This window comes from Coregonus clupeaformis, chromosome 40, assembly GCF_020615455.1.
Source record: "Coregonus clupeaformis isolate EN_2021a chromosome 40, ASM2061545v1, whole genome shotgun sequence".
Classification (NCBI taxonomy): Eukaryota; Metazoa; Chordata; class Actinopteri; order Salmoniformes; family Salmonidae; genus Coregonus; species Coregonus clupeaformis.
In genome coordinates this window covers 34912531-34927625 of record NC_059231.1, presented here as the reverse complement: position 1 = coordinate 34927625, position 15095 = coordinate 34912531, and the positions used below count along the sequence as shown (strand labels likewise).

At 44.3% G+C, this 15095-nt stretch overlaps 1 pseudogene; it reads right to left on the bottom strand.

Moving 5' to 3' along the window:
* Positions 1-15095, bottom strand: part of LOC121555115 — a 41031-nt pseudogene that overhangs the window by 18089 nt on the left and 7847 nt on the right.

Sequence of the window (15095 nt, the reverse complement as noted above, 5' to 3'; positions counted from 1 at the left end):
TTGAAACAAGTAAATTTTTTTATTTCACTTCACCAATTTGGACTATTTTGTGTATGTCCATTACATGAAATCCAAATAAAAATCCATTTAAATTGCAGGTTGTAATGCAACAAAATAGGATAAACGCCAAGGGGGATGAATACTTTTGCAAGGCACTGTATAACCCCATAACACAAACACATACCCATACAAACACTACCCAATTCATGTTTATGCCATTCTTACTGTAAATTCAGCTATCTTAACCATCAGCTTGTAAATACTTACCTTCACCTTGTGCAGAGCTAGGGGTTGGAAGAACATGCTGGTGGAATCAGATTCTGTACCACCTACAACAAAATACATAACAATACACAATTTAACCACCCCACTAATTGTATTGATCTCTATTAGACTGGCTAGCTTAGCACACCTAACATGGACATTTCAATAGAGTCAGCTTGCTGTTAGCTAGCATCACTAAATTGGCAGCAAGATGTCTAGCCAGCTGAGAACCAACAAGCTAACCAACCATAGACAATTTATACACATTCATCATTGCTAACAACACAAAGAGAGTGAGTTTGTTACTAAAAATAGAATTGCCGAAGTAGCTGAGTGTTTTCCAGACAAGAGTGGAAATTCTGGCTACCAGATTCAGATACTCTTATTTGCTAACGTTAGTCAAATATGTTTACTCTGCTGAAGGTAGCTACCAGTGTAGCAGTGACTAGCATGGCTTAGGCTAAATTGATTGACAGTAGTGTGTATCCAAAAGATAGCTATGTGATTTAGCTGATGGCTTTCAGAGTTCTATACAGCACTGTAGCAAGCTAGCTAACTTAGTCCAGCTAAGCTAGCAAGCTAGCTAATGTTAGGTTACCTCTAATTGAGATTCTTCCATTTTGCTGCCGTCGAAATGGATTCCCCATCAGTTCAGCCTAAAAAATCCCTCTGATAATCTTTGTGAATACAGTAGGTGTACTGTAATATTAAATACATAATTTTACTTGCCACCGAGCTGCCTGTAATTACTATCAAATTCACGGTAACCCCTTTTCAGTGTGCATGTAGGCAGCTACAGTATATGGATTTGACTGGTTTTACTGAGCATACAGTGCATTCGGAAAGTATTTAGACACCTTAAATAGTTCCCCTCCCCCCACTCAATCTACACACAATACCCCATAATGACAAAGCAAAAACTGTTTTTTATTTATTTTTGTAAATTTATGAAGAAAAAAAAAACGGATTACAGCCTCAAGTCCTCTTTGGTATGACGCTACAAGCTTGGCACACCTGTATTTGGGGAGTTTCTCCCATTCTTCTCTGCAGATCCTGTCAAGCTCTGTCACGTTGAATGGGGAACATTGCTGCACAGCTATTTTCAGGTCTCTCCAGAGATGTTTGATCGGGTTCAAGTCCGGGCTCTGCCTGGTCCCACTCAAGGACATTCAGAGACTTGTCCCGAAGCCACTCCTGCATTGTCTTGGCTGTGTGCTTAGGGTCGTTGTCCTTTTGGAAGGTGAACCTTAGCCCCAATCAAATCACATTTTATTGGTCTTATACACGTGTTTAGCAGATGGAGCAGATTTTCATCAAGGATCTCTCTGTACTTTGCTCTCTTTCCCTCGATCCTGACTAGTCTCCCAGTCCCTGCCGCTGAAAAAAATCCCACAGCATGATGCTGCCACCACCATGCTTCACCGTAGGGATGGTACCAGGTTTCCTCCAGATGTGACGCTTCCATCTGGCCACTCTACCATAAATGCCTGATTGGTGGAGTGCTGCAGAGATGGTTGTCCTTCTGGAAGGTTCTCCCATCTCCACAGATGAACTCTGGAGCTCTGTCAGAGTGACCATCGGGTTCTTGGTCACCTCCCTGACCAAGGCCCTTCTCTCCCGATTGCTCAGTTTGGCCGGGCGGCCAGCTCTAGGAAGAGTCTTGATGGTTCCAAACTTCTTCCATTTAAGAATTATGGAGGCCATTGTGTTCTTGGGGACCTTCAATGCTGCCAAAATGTTTTGGTACCCTTCCCCAGATCTGTGCCTCGACACAATCCTAACTCGGAGCTCTACAGACAATTCCTTCGACCTCATGGCTTGGTTTTTGCTCTGACATGCACTTTCAACTGTGGGACCTTACATAGACAGGTCCGTAATGGGTCCGCGGTTAAACGACCACCCCTCATCACTGTCAAACGCTCCCTAAAACACTTTAGCGAGCAGGCCTTTCTAATTGACCTGGCCCGGGTATCCTGGATGGATATTGACCTCATTCCGTCAGTAGAGGATGCCTGGTTGTTCTTTAAAAGTGCTTTCCTCTCAATCTTAAATAAGCATGCCCCATTCAAAAAATTCAGAACTATGAACAGATTTAGCCCTTGGTTCTCCTCAGACTTGACTTCCCTTGACCAGCACAAAAATATCCTGTGAAGTACTGCATTAGCATCGAACAGCCCCTGCGATATACAACTTTTCAGGGAAGTCAGGAACCAATATACACAATCAGTTAGGAAAGCAAAGGCTAGCTTTTTCAAACAGAAATTTGCATCCTGTAGCACTAACTCCAAAAAGTTTTGGGACACCAATAAATCTACAATAATCGAGAATTTCAACAAGCATTTTGCTACGGCTGGCCATGCTTTCCACCTGGCTACCACTACCCCGGCCACAAGCTCTGCACCCTCCGCTGCAACTTGCCCATGCCCCCCGCTTCTCCTTCACACAAATTCAGACAGCTGATGTTCTGAAAGTGCTGAAAAATCTGGACCCCTCCAAATCAGCTGGGCTAGACAATATGGACCCTTTTTTTCTAAAATTAGCCGCCGAAATTGTCGCAACCCCAATTACTAGCCTGTTCAACCTCTCTTTCATAACGTCTGAGATCCCCAGAGATTGGAAAGCTGCCGCGGTCATCCCCCTCTTCAAAGGGGGTGACACTCTAGATCCAACCTGTTACAGACCTATATCCATCCTGCCCTGCCTTTCAAAAGCATTTGAAAGCCAAGTTAACAAACAGATCACCGACCATTTCGAATCCCACCGTACCTTCTCCGCTATGCAATCCGGTTTCCGAGCTGGTCATGGGGTGCATCTCAGCCACGCTCAAGGTCCTAAACGATATTATAACCGCGATCGATAAAAGACAGTACTGCGCAGCCGTCTTCATCGACCTGGCCAAGGCTTTCGACTCTGTCAACCACCGCATTCTTATTGGCAGACTAAATAGCCTTGGTTTCTCTAATGACTGCCTCGCCTGGTTCACCAACTACTTCAATGTGTCAAATCGGAGGGCCTGTTGTCTGGACCTCTGGCCGTCTCTATGGGGATGCCACAGGGTGAAATTCTCGGGCCGACTCTATTCTCTGTGTATATCAATGATGTCGCTCTTGCTGCTGGTGATGCTCGGATCCACCTCTATGTGGATGACACCATTTTGTATACATCTGGCCCTTCATTGGACACTGTGTTAACAAACCTCCAAACGAGCTTCAACGCCATACAACACTCCTTCCGTAGCCTCCAACTGCTCTTAAACACTAGTAAAACTAAATGCATGCTCTTCAACCGAACGCTGCTTGCACCCTCCCACCCGATTAGAATCACTATTCTCGGCGGGTCTGACCTAGAGTATGTGGACAACTACAAATACCTAGGTTTCTGGTTAGACTGTAAACTCTCCTTCCAGACTCACATTAAGCATCTCCAATCAAAAGTTAGATCTAGAATCGGCTTCCTATTTCGCAACAAAGCCTCCTTCACTCATGCTGCCAAACATGCCCTCGTAAAAATGACTATCCTACCGATCCTTGACTTCGGCGATGTCATTTACAAAATAGCCTCCAACACTCTACTTAGCAAATTGGATGTAGTCTATCACAGTGCCATCCGTTAGTCACCAAAGCCCCATATACTACCCACCATTGTGACCTGTACGCTCTTGTTGGCTGGCCCTCACTACTTATTCGTCGCCAAACCCACTGGCTCCAGGTCATCTATAAATCACTGCTAGGCAAATCCTTTTCTTATCTTAGCTCACTGGTCACCATAGCAACACCCACCCGTAGTCTGCGCTCCTGCAGGTATATCTCACTGGTCATCCCTAAAGCCAACACCTCCTTTGGCCGCCATTCCTTCCAGTTCTCTGCTGCCAATGACTGGAACGAACTGCAAAAATCTCTGAAGCTGGAGACACTTATCTCCCTCACTAACTTTAAGCGTCAGTTGTCAGAGCAGCTTACCGATCACTGCACCTGTACACAGCCATTCTGAAATTAGCCCACCCGACTACCTCATCCCCATATTGTTATTTATTTTGCTAATTTGCACCCCAGTATCTCTATTTGCACATTACACATCTATCATTCCAGTGTTAATTACGAAATTGTAACTATTTTTGTACTATGGCCTATTTATTTATTGCCTTACCTCCATAACTTACTACATTCGCACACACTGTATATATATTTTCTTTTTTTTTTGAGAACTCTGTTTATTAAGTTTTACACACACACAGACAAGACAAAGCAATATAAATAATATACTCAACTAGAAAAAAATACAAATAATACATATAAAAAAAAAATAACTTTAAAGATACCATACTTTAGACAAGTTAAACACACCAGGCAGAAGGCTACAAAAGGTTAAAGGGCAATCTATAGAATAGGGACAGAGCAAACACCTCACCATTGTTCCTGTAAACAGTTAAGGGATGGGGTGGAGAAATGCAACCACTCACAGACAGTCAAGGCCACAGACCAATCATCCACTGGACCAAAAATAAAAAGTTTACAATGCTTTAAAATAAAAAATGAATATTGATAATTTTATTTAGGCGTGAACAGAAATAAAAAATAAAAAAAACTGGGAAAAACAAGCTCACACCTTAGTCTCTGCCCGGGCGAGATGAACAAGGCATCCGCAGGTCACAATCAATAAGCACATCAACCTTAATGCCCCCCACCCCCACCCCAGAAAAAAACACAGAGAAATGCTCTGTATATATATTTTCTGTTGTATTATTTTTTTGGTGTGGGGGGGGGGGGGTGTTCTATTAAGCTATATGGAATTGTTTTAAGGTCATACCAAGGATCATTTTGCTACTTGATTTTACATGTATTTAATCACTTATTTTTGGCACTAAACAGTCTCCATATATACTTCCATACATTTTTTAACTGGTACTGGTGGACCTTCAGATGAGTCTTGTGAGGCCTGTGGGCATTAGAGTGTAGCACAAACTGTTCGGACGCTACAGACAGTGCGCAGATCGGCTGTACCGACTTCAGATGAGTCCCAAGACACTTGTGGGGGTGAGATTCTCATCTTTCCATTGAGGGGTCATAATAGTTTATAGTCCAAACCGTTCGGACGCTACAGACGATTTTGTAAGAAGACCGATTTTTGGGATCTCATGGTCTAACAAACACCGCTCTAGCGCTGTCACTTTTCACCACGGATGTGTGGATTGAGATGCATCCAATGCAAAAATATATATCTCTAGCTTAAATTGAGGGATTATTATGGGGATTTTTTTATTATGCATATTAGATTTATGCGGGGGTGCGGATATTGACCTTAATTGCCAAAATCTCGCACTCTCTCTTTAAAAAGATATATTACAAAAATGAAAAAAATGAATATACGGGAAACACTGACACGTTAGACTAGCCTAGCATACCGCCAATATGTTAAGAGTAGGTTTGTGTATTTTTGGGACAAGGCAGTTCAGGATCAAATCAGGATAGATACAACACACACACACTAACCTGCTGTCTCCTGCGTTTCCCACATATAGCATTCCAAGCAGATAAACAACACACAGTGCTGTGCATCCTCCTGTGATGCTATACACCTGCTTCTCCTTCTCTATCTGGGCATCCTGAACACACAAGCACACACACACGTTAGTCAACCTAAAATTGGGTGTAAGGCATACAATCTAACATGAGAATAAGAACATTTAAAAAGTACAGTGAATAACATGTTGATTTTGAATTTGACCCAAAAATCTATTAAACTAATAGGAGACAGAATATAAATATAACATGCAATTAACATCTAGTTAAAGCAAGAAGACTTCCTTCAGAAGTCTCTGAGGAAGAGAATAGGCTAAAAGGCAATAAACAGTGATCTGGGGCAGATGCACTGCACCGTGAAAGTTGTGTGTGTGTTTGCTGTGTGTGCCGTCTGTGCAGAAGGTGCATGTGAGGGAGAGAGGAGCTGTGGTGGGGTTTCTCTCCCGTGTATTCTGCCTGGATGCTGATCGGCCATCTGATGACTCTGTACAACACAGACAGGGGGCAGCTGAGGGTTATGCCATGATAAGGCCCTTCCACCCCCACCAGACCTGAGTTCAAAGAGTACATCATTTTTTGCTTGAGATTGCCTGGCGCAATGGAACCAATGGAACACTGGGAAATGCAGGACATTCTGAGACAATGTAAAGATATGCAACAATAAATAGATCCTTTCAAACTCTGTGGGGGTTGGAAGACAGCTGAAGTCGGTATAAGTAAAAAACAAAAAACAGCCAACACATACAGTAGGGTCAGCCGGAGTAAGCCTAAAGTGTATGTTCATAAATTCATCTCCCATACTACTGTACTATAGTACATCCTTTCTGCCCTGATGTACAGTATGACTAAGCCCTGCAGCAGGTAATGCTCTTTAAAGGTTACAGTATCTTGCTGCTGGCTGATTGCGCCTCAGGCTCTTCAAAATGCAGGCAGTTTCATTGGTCTTAGCCTTACGAAATGTTAGGGGAACATGAGCTAGGATAAGCTTGCGTTGGGCAGATTTAATTTACATGGGAAGGAGCTCAGGGTGGGAGACTTGAGAGCATCCCATATTAACTTACATTGCCATCTAGAGGCCATATACAGTATACCATCTCTGAGAGATGACAAGCTTTGAGTCTGCATATGAAAATTACTATGAGTAAGGCCACAAGGAATAGACAGCTGCCTACAAAACAGCTGTTGGTAAGTGACTAATCAGGGCTGGGCAAAAATGAGAAAATACAATTACAAAATATCATAAAGATCAATGTCTCAAAATAAACTACAAAATAATTTTATTTTGAAATGTATTTAATAAAAAATTAGGCAGCGTTGTGGATGGAAGCTGACGTGTCTCTAGAAATAGAGGTGGGGACAGGTAAATGTCACATGACAGGTAAATAACTATACACAGTGGGGGAAAAAAGTATTTAGTCAGCCACCAATTGTGCAAGTTCTCCCACTTAAAAAGATGAGAGAGGCCTGTAATTTTCATCATAGGTACACGTCAACTATGACAGACAAATTGAGAAAAAGAATGCTCCAGAAAATCACATTGTAGGATTTTTGATAAATTTATTTGCAAATTATGGTGGAAAATAAGTATTTGGTCACCTACAAACAAGCAAGATTTCTGGCTCTCACAGACCTGTAACTTCTTCTTTAAGAGGCTCCTCTGTCCTCCACTCATTACCTGTATTAATGGCACCTGTTTGAACTTGTTATCAGTATAAAAGACACCTGTCCACAACCTCAAACAGTCACACTCCAAACTCCACTATGGCCAAGACCAAAGAGCTGTCAAAGGACACCAGAAACCAAATTGTAGACCTGCACCAGGCTGGGAAGACTGAATCTGCAATAGGTAAGCAGCTTGGTTTGAAGAAATCAACTGTGGGAGCAATTATTAGGAAATGGAAGACATACAAGACCACTGATAATCTCCCTCGATCTGGGGCTCCACGCAAGATCTCACCCCGTGGGGTCAAAATGATCACAAGAACGGTACATATTACCTCAACTACCTCAACTAGCCGGTGCCCCCGCACATTGACTCTGCAACGGTACCCCCCTGTATATATAGCCTCCCTACTGTCACTTTATTTTACTTCTGCTCTTTTTTTCTCAACACTTTTTTTGTTGTTGTTTTATTCTTACTTTTTTTGTTTAAAATAAATGCACTGTTGGTTAAGGGCTGTAAGTAAGCATTTCACTGTAATGTCTGCACCTGTTGTATTCGGCGCATGTGACCAATAAAATTTGATTTGATTTGATTTGATTTGATTTGAACGGTGAGCAAAAATCTCAGAACCACACGGGGGGACCTAGTGAATGACCTGCAGAGCGCTAGGACCAAAGTAACAAAGCCTACCATCAGTAACACACTACGCCGCCAGGGACTCAAATCCTGCAGTGCCAGACGTGTCCCCCTGCTTAAGCAAGTACATGTCCAGGCCCGTCTGAAGTTTGCTAGAGTGCATTTGGATGATCCAGAAGAGGATTGGGAGAATGTCATATGGTCAGATGAAACCGAAATATAACTTTTTGGTAAAAACTCAACTCGTCGTGTTTGGAGGACAAAGAATGCTGAGTTGCATCCAAAGAACACCATACCTACTGTGAAGCATGGGGGTGGAAACATCATGCTTTGGGGCTGTTTTTCTGCAAAGGGACCAGGACGACTGATCCGTGTAAAGGAAAGAATGAATGGGGCCATGTATCGTGAGATTTTGAGTGAAAACCTCCTTCCATCAGCAAGGGCATTGAAGATGAAACGTGGCTGGGTCTTTCAGCGTGACAATGATCCCAAACACACCGCCCGGGCAACAAAGGAGTGGATTCGTAAGAAGCATTTCAATGTCCTGGAGTGGCCTAGCCAGTCTCCAGATGTCAACCCCATAGAAAATCTTTGGAGGGAGTTGAAAGTCCGTGTTGCCCAGCGACAGCCCCAAAACATCACTGCTCTAGAGGAGATCTGCATGGAGGAATGGGCCAAAATACCAGCAACAGTGTGTGAAAACCTTGTGAAGACTTACAGAAAACGTTTGACCTGTGTCATTGCCAACAAAGGGTATATAACAAAGTATTTTCCACCATAATTTGCAAATAAATTCATAAAAAATCCTACAATGTGATTTTCTCCTCATTTTGTCTGTCATAGTTGACGTGTACCTATGATGAAAATTACAGGCCTCTCTCATCTTTTTAAGTGGGAGAACTTGCACAATTGGAGGCTGACTAAATACATTTTTTCCCCACTGTACAAAACAAATCTACAACATTATCACATCAGAGGCAACATGAAAAATAAAGGCAACATGGAAAATAGCACACAGGAATGTATACTAAGGACAGGCGTAAATAGATACTCTATCAGACTTGCGTGTGTAAATGACAGATTATGCACTGGTGTGTAAAATACATTGTATAAAAACACACACAGAAAGCATACCGTGGCGATAATCAGAAACTCAGCAGAGCAAGGAATTACACAAAAGGCTATACTGGTCAGTACATTTACATTTACATTTACGTCATTTAGCAGACGCTCTTATCCAGAGCGACTTACAAATTGGTGCATTCACCCTATAGCCAGTGGGATAACCACTTTACAATGTTTTTTTCCTTATTTTCTTATTTTATTTTTTTTCTTATTTCTTTTTTTGGGGGGGGGTGGGGTGTAGAAGGATTACTTTATCCTATCCCAGGTATTCCTTAAAGAGGTGGGGTTTCAAATGTCTCCGGAAGGTGGTGAGTGACTCCGCTGTCCTGGCGTCGTGAGGGAGCTTGTTCCACCATTGGGGTGCCAGAGCAGCGAACAGTTTTGACTGGGCTGAGCGGGAACTATGCTTCCGCAGAGGAAGGGGAGCCAGCAGGCCAGAGGTGGATGAATGCAGTGCCCTCGTTTGGGTGTAGGGACTGATCAGAGCCTGAAGGTACGGAGGTGCCGTTCCCCTCACGGCTCCATAGGCAAGCACCATGGTCTTGTAACAGATGCGAGCTTCAACTGGAAGCCAGTGGAGTGTGCGGAGGAGCGTGGTGACGTGAGAGAACTTGGGAAGGTTGAACACCAGACAGGCTGCGGCATTCTGGATGAGTTGTAGGGGTTTAATGGCACAGGCAGGGAGCCCAGCCAACAGCGAGTTGCAGTAATCCAGACGGGAGATGACAAGTGCCTGGATTAGGACCTGTGCCGCTTCCTGTGTAAGGCAGGGTCGCATCTCCGAATGTTGTAGAGCATGAACCTGCAGGATCGGGTCACCGCCTTGATGTTAGCGGAGAACGACAGGGTGTTGTCCAGGGTCACGCCAAGGCTCTTCGCACTCTGGGAGGAGGACACAACGGAGTTGTCAACCGTGATGGCGAGATCATGGAACGGGCAGTCCTTCCCGGGAGGAAGAGCAGCTCCATCTTGCCAAGGTTCAGCTTGAGGTGGTGATCCGTCATCCATACTGATATGTCTGCCAGACATGCAGAGATGCGATTCGCCACCTGGTTATCAGAAGGGGGAAAGGAGAAGATTAGTTGTGTATCGTCAGCGTAGCAATGATAGGAGAGGCCATGTGAGGATATGACAGAGCCAAGTGACTTGGTGTATAGCGAGAATAGGAGAGGGCCTAGAACTGAGCCCTGGGGGACACCAGTGGTGAGAGCACGTGGTGCGGAGACAGCTTCTCGCCACGCCACTTGGTAGGAGCGACCGGTCAGGTAGGACGCAATCCAAGAGTGATCCGCGCCGGAGATGCCCAGCTCGGAGAAGGTGGAGAGGAGGATCTGATGGTTCACAGTATCAAAGGCAGCAGACAGGTCTAGAAGGACAAGAGCAGAGGAGAGAGAGTTAACTTTAGCAGTGCGGAGAGCCTCTGTGACACAGAGAAGAGCAGTCTCAGTTGAATGACCAGTCCTGAAACCTGACTGGTTTGGATCAAGAAGGTCATTCTGAGAGAGATAGCAAGAGAGTTGGCTAAAGACGGCACGCTCAATAGTTTTGGAAAGAAAAGAAAGAAGGGATACTGGTCTGTAGTTGTTGACATCAGAGGGATCGAGTGTTGGTTTTTTGAGAAGGGGTGCACCTCTCGCTCTCTTGAAGACGGAAGGGACATAGCCAGCGGTCAGGGATGAGTTGATCAGCGAGGTGAGGTAGGGGAGAAGGTCACCGGAGATGGTCTGGAGAAGAGAGGAGGGGATGGGGTCAAGCGGGCAGGTTGTTGGGCGGCCTGCAGTCACAAGTCGCGAGATTTTATCTGGAGAGAGAGGGGAGAAAGAAGTCAAAGCATAGGGTAGGGCAGTGTGAGCAGGACCAGCAGTGTCATTAGACTTAACAAACGAGGTCGTCAACCTTCTTTTCAAAGTGGTTGACGAAGTCATCCACAGAGAGGGAGGAGGGGGGAGGATTCAGCAGGGAGGAGAATGTGGTAAAGAGCTTCCTAGGGTTAGAGGCAGATGCTTGGAATTTAGAGTGGTAGAAAGTGGCCTTAGCAGCAGAAACAGATGAAGAAAATGTAGAGAGGAGGGAGTGAAAAGATGCCAGGTCGGCAGGGAGTCTAGTTTTGTTCCATTTCCGCTCAGCTGCCCGGAGCTCTGTTCTGTGAGCTCGCAATGAGTCATCAAGCCACGGAGCTGGAGGGGAGGACCGAGCCGGCCGGGAGAATAGGGGACACAGAGAGTCAAAGGATGCAGAAAGGGAGGAGAGGAGGGTTGAGGAGGCAGAATCAGGAGATTGGAGGGAGAAGGATTGAGCAGAGGGAAGAGATGATAGGATGGAACAGGAGAGAGTAGTGGGAGAGAGAGCGAAGGTTGCGGCGGCGCATTACCATCTGTGTAGGGGCAGAGTGAGTAGTGTTGGAGGAGAGCGAGAGAGAAAAGGATACAAAGTAGTGGTCGGAGACATGGAGGGGAGTTGCAGTGAGATTAGTAGAAGAGCAGCATATAGTGAAGATGAGGTCAAGCGTATTGCCTGCCTTGTGAGTAGGGGGGGACGGTGAGAGGGTGAGGTCAAAAGAGGAGAGGAGTGGAAAGAAGGAGGCAGAGAGAAATGAGTCAAATGTAGACGTAGGAAGTTGAAATCCCCCAAAACTGTGAGGGGTGAGCCATCCTCAGGAAAGGAGCTTATCAAGGCGTCAAGCTCATTGATGAACTCTCCAAGGGAACCTGGAGGGTGATAGATGACAAGGATATTAAGCTTAAATGGGCTAGTGACTGTGACAGCATGGAATTCAAATGAGGAGATAGACAGATGGGTTAGGGGAAAAATTGAGAATGTCCACTTGGGAGAGATGAGGATTCCTGTGCCACCACCCCTCTGACCAGATGCTCTCGGGGTATGCGAGAACACATGGTCAGACGAGGAGAGAGCAGTAGGAGTAGCAGTGTTTTCAGTGGTAATCCATGTTTCCGTCAGCGCCAGGAAGTCGAGGGACTGGAGGGTAGCATAGGCTGGGATGAAGTCAGCCTTGTTGACAGCAGAACGGCAGTTCCAGAGGCTGCCTGAGACCTGGAACTCCAGGTGTGTGGTGCGTGCAGGGACCACCAGGTTAGAGAGGCAGCAGCCACGCGGTGTGAGGCGTTTGTGTAGCCTGTGCGGAGAGGAGAGAGTACAGGAAAGACTATGTATACTAGAGAAAAAAGTTAAGCTCTAGTTGTTTGTTTAATCTGTAACGGTTACAGAAACGTTTTACTTGCTATGACTGTGATATGTTGTTGTTTATCTACCTTAGTTGAATGCACTGACTGTAAGTCACTCTGGATAAGAGTGTCTGCTAAATGACCAAAATGCAAATGTGTATGTGAAAATAAACATACTAAAATGAACTGCAAAGCACACTGGGTATTACTATTGGCCTCGTTTCGGGCGGAGCTCACTAAAATAATACTCAGCATGCTTTGCAATTGTTCATTTTGCAGATGCTCAGAGGTATCAGACCTCTGATACCAATGCAGGTTGAAAGAAGGCCACAAAATTGTGAACCGCTATTTTAAAAAATGGTATAGAAAAGTATTTTGTATTTTGAATCTTGTTACAAAATACCTTTGGGTGTAGTTCAGCCAAGTGTAATACAAATTACAAAATACTTAGAAGTAATTGAAATACATATCTCAAATACATGTAACAGAAATACTGCCCATCTCTGACTGTAATTATCTGCCACTTGGGATTTTATATGAATGTGTTGCATAAAATGCACTTAATCATTTGTGTTGTGTGAATTGAGATTAAAAGGGGCAATCTGCGTTTGTATATGCCCATTGATTTTTTAAGAATATAATTTATAAATGCCTCATGAGCTTAGTTAAATTGTGCTAGGCCATCAAAACCCACAATATACGCTTGTTTTACTCCTTTGTTTGTGAACAAAGTAATTGTAAACTAACACTGTATAGCCTCAAAACATGGTTAAAACAATAATTTTGATCTTGTGAATGGTCCGTCCTTGCATCCATAGGCCGGTCTATGAATTTGAGAGTGGTTATATTTCTCCAGCCCCATCCCTCAGCTATTTACCAAATCAGTGGTGGGGTGGTCGCTTTGTTATTGTTTGAATTGCAGATTGCCCCTTTAAGGATAAAGAGATAAAGCCACATCCTCAGGAAGACAACAGGAGGAAACTATTTAGGAAGCTAAATATCCGAGAACATATAGAGATAAAGCCACATCCTCAGGAAGACAACAGGAGGAAACTATTTAGGAAGCTAAATATCCGAGAACATATCACATTTTACAAAGGACAGCGATTTAGATGGTTGATAACATGATTCAATAATCAATTACTCTTTAAGTTAAGCATACAGATGGAACTGAAGCTATCACTGTATTAGGTCTTAGTACACTCAATGACATTCAGTTCTATTTTTAGGCTGAGCATTGTATATACTGATACACGTCACACCAGATGGTGGGCTATTCTCTGTGTGGATTGAGACCTGGATGATGTGATGAGATGAATAGACATGGTGGAGAGATGTAATGACTAAGTACGTTAGAACTGGGTGAAGGTGGTGGTGGGATGAGGGGTCGGGGCTGAGGTGGGAGGGAGAGGTCTGTGAGGAAAAATAGCTACAAGGCAAATCTAACCAGGACAGAGGCAACATCTCCACAACTCTGATATTCTCCCTCAAACAATAGTGGCTCATTGAGATGCACACAACGCAACAACAACAGCCATGGCAGGCACTCACCATCTCCTTGAAGGCATTCTCCATGGCTCCCATCACCAGGCTATCGTGCTGGATCTTCTTCTCTGTGAATAACCTCTGTGGTGGAGGGGTGCAGGGGTCATGTGGTGGTTAGACTTCTCGCCGAAGAAGGTGGGCGGTATAACAGCATGGTTCCTTAGGACCTTGAGGACAGACTGGAGCTGCTCGACAATGTGGTGTTGGAGGAGCTTGGAGGAGCTTGGAGGCCACTACTGCAGCTCCGGAGCCGGCATGGCCGTCAAACAATGCCCAGTAGTGGAATACTAGACCCCCTGAGTCCTGTAGGGGTGGGTGTGTGTGTGTGTGTGTGTGTGGGGGGACAGACAATATATATATATGTTTGCTTAGAAATAGAATGGTTACTTTGTAGTCTATTTTTCAATTACATTGATAGCATTGATTTGCTATCATAAACTCTCACACACAAACAAACACACACACTTAGAAAGCTAAATATTGCAATACAGAAATGTATATTATAGTGTGTTCAATTTGATCAAACATTTTCCTGGAGGTGGCCGGCGGGAGCATGTCAGATTATTTTCACGGTGTTTAATCACAGTTCATCCTTCATTAGTATGAGAGATGTATGCACTGCACGCAGTGGGTCGCTCTGGATGAGAGATGTATGCACGCAGTGGGTCGCTCTGGATAAGAGTGTCTGCTAAATGACAAAAATGTAAATGTAAAAATTAGGGAGGATTTCTAAATGGGTTACCAAACTACTGTAGATATAACTGGCCAACTGTTGCTTTACAGTTTTTTTAGATTGCTAACAAGCATTGTTCAATACTGCGGATACATGTGCAAAACTCTAAATACAGTTATCAAAACAACATGCTACTTGGCAATGCAAATCCTACATGTCTCAGAAACACATCTGAGTGTGAGTGAGTGTGTGTGTGTGTGTGTGTGTGTGTGTGTGTGTGTGTGTGTGTGTGTGTGTGTGTGTGTGTGTGTGTGACAATCAGCCAAGGGTCAGACAGAGCGAGAGAGAGTGAGCGAGATAGAGTGTCACCTCTGTCAGCCAAACACGTCTCTCCACTTCACTGATAGCTCAATGAGTCTCAGGGAGGCCACAATGTGATTACTCCAGTGGCTGTTCTCCAAGGTTTGTGGGAGGTTATGACTGAGAAA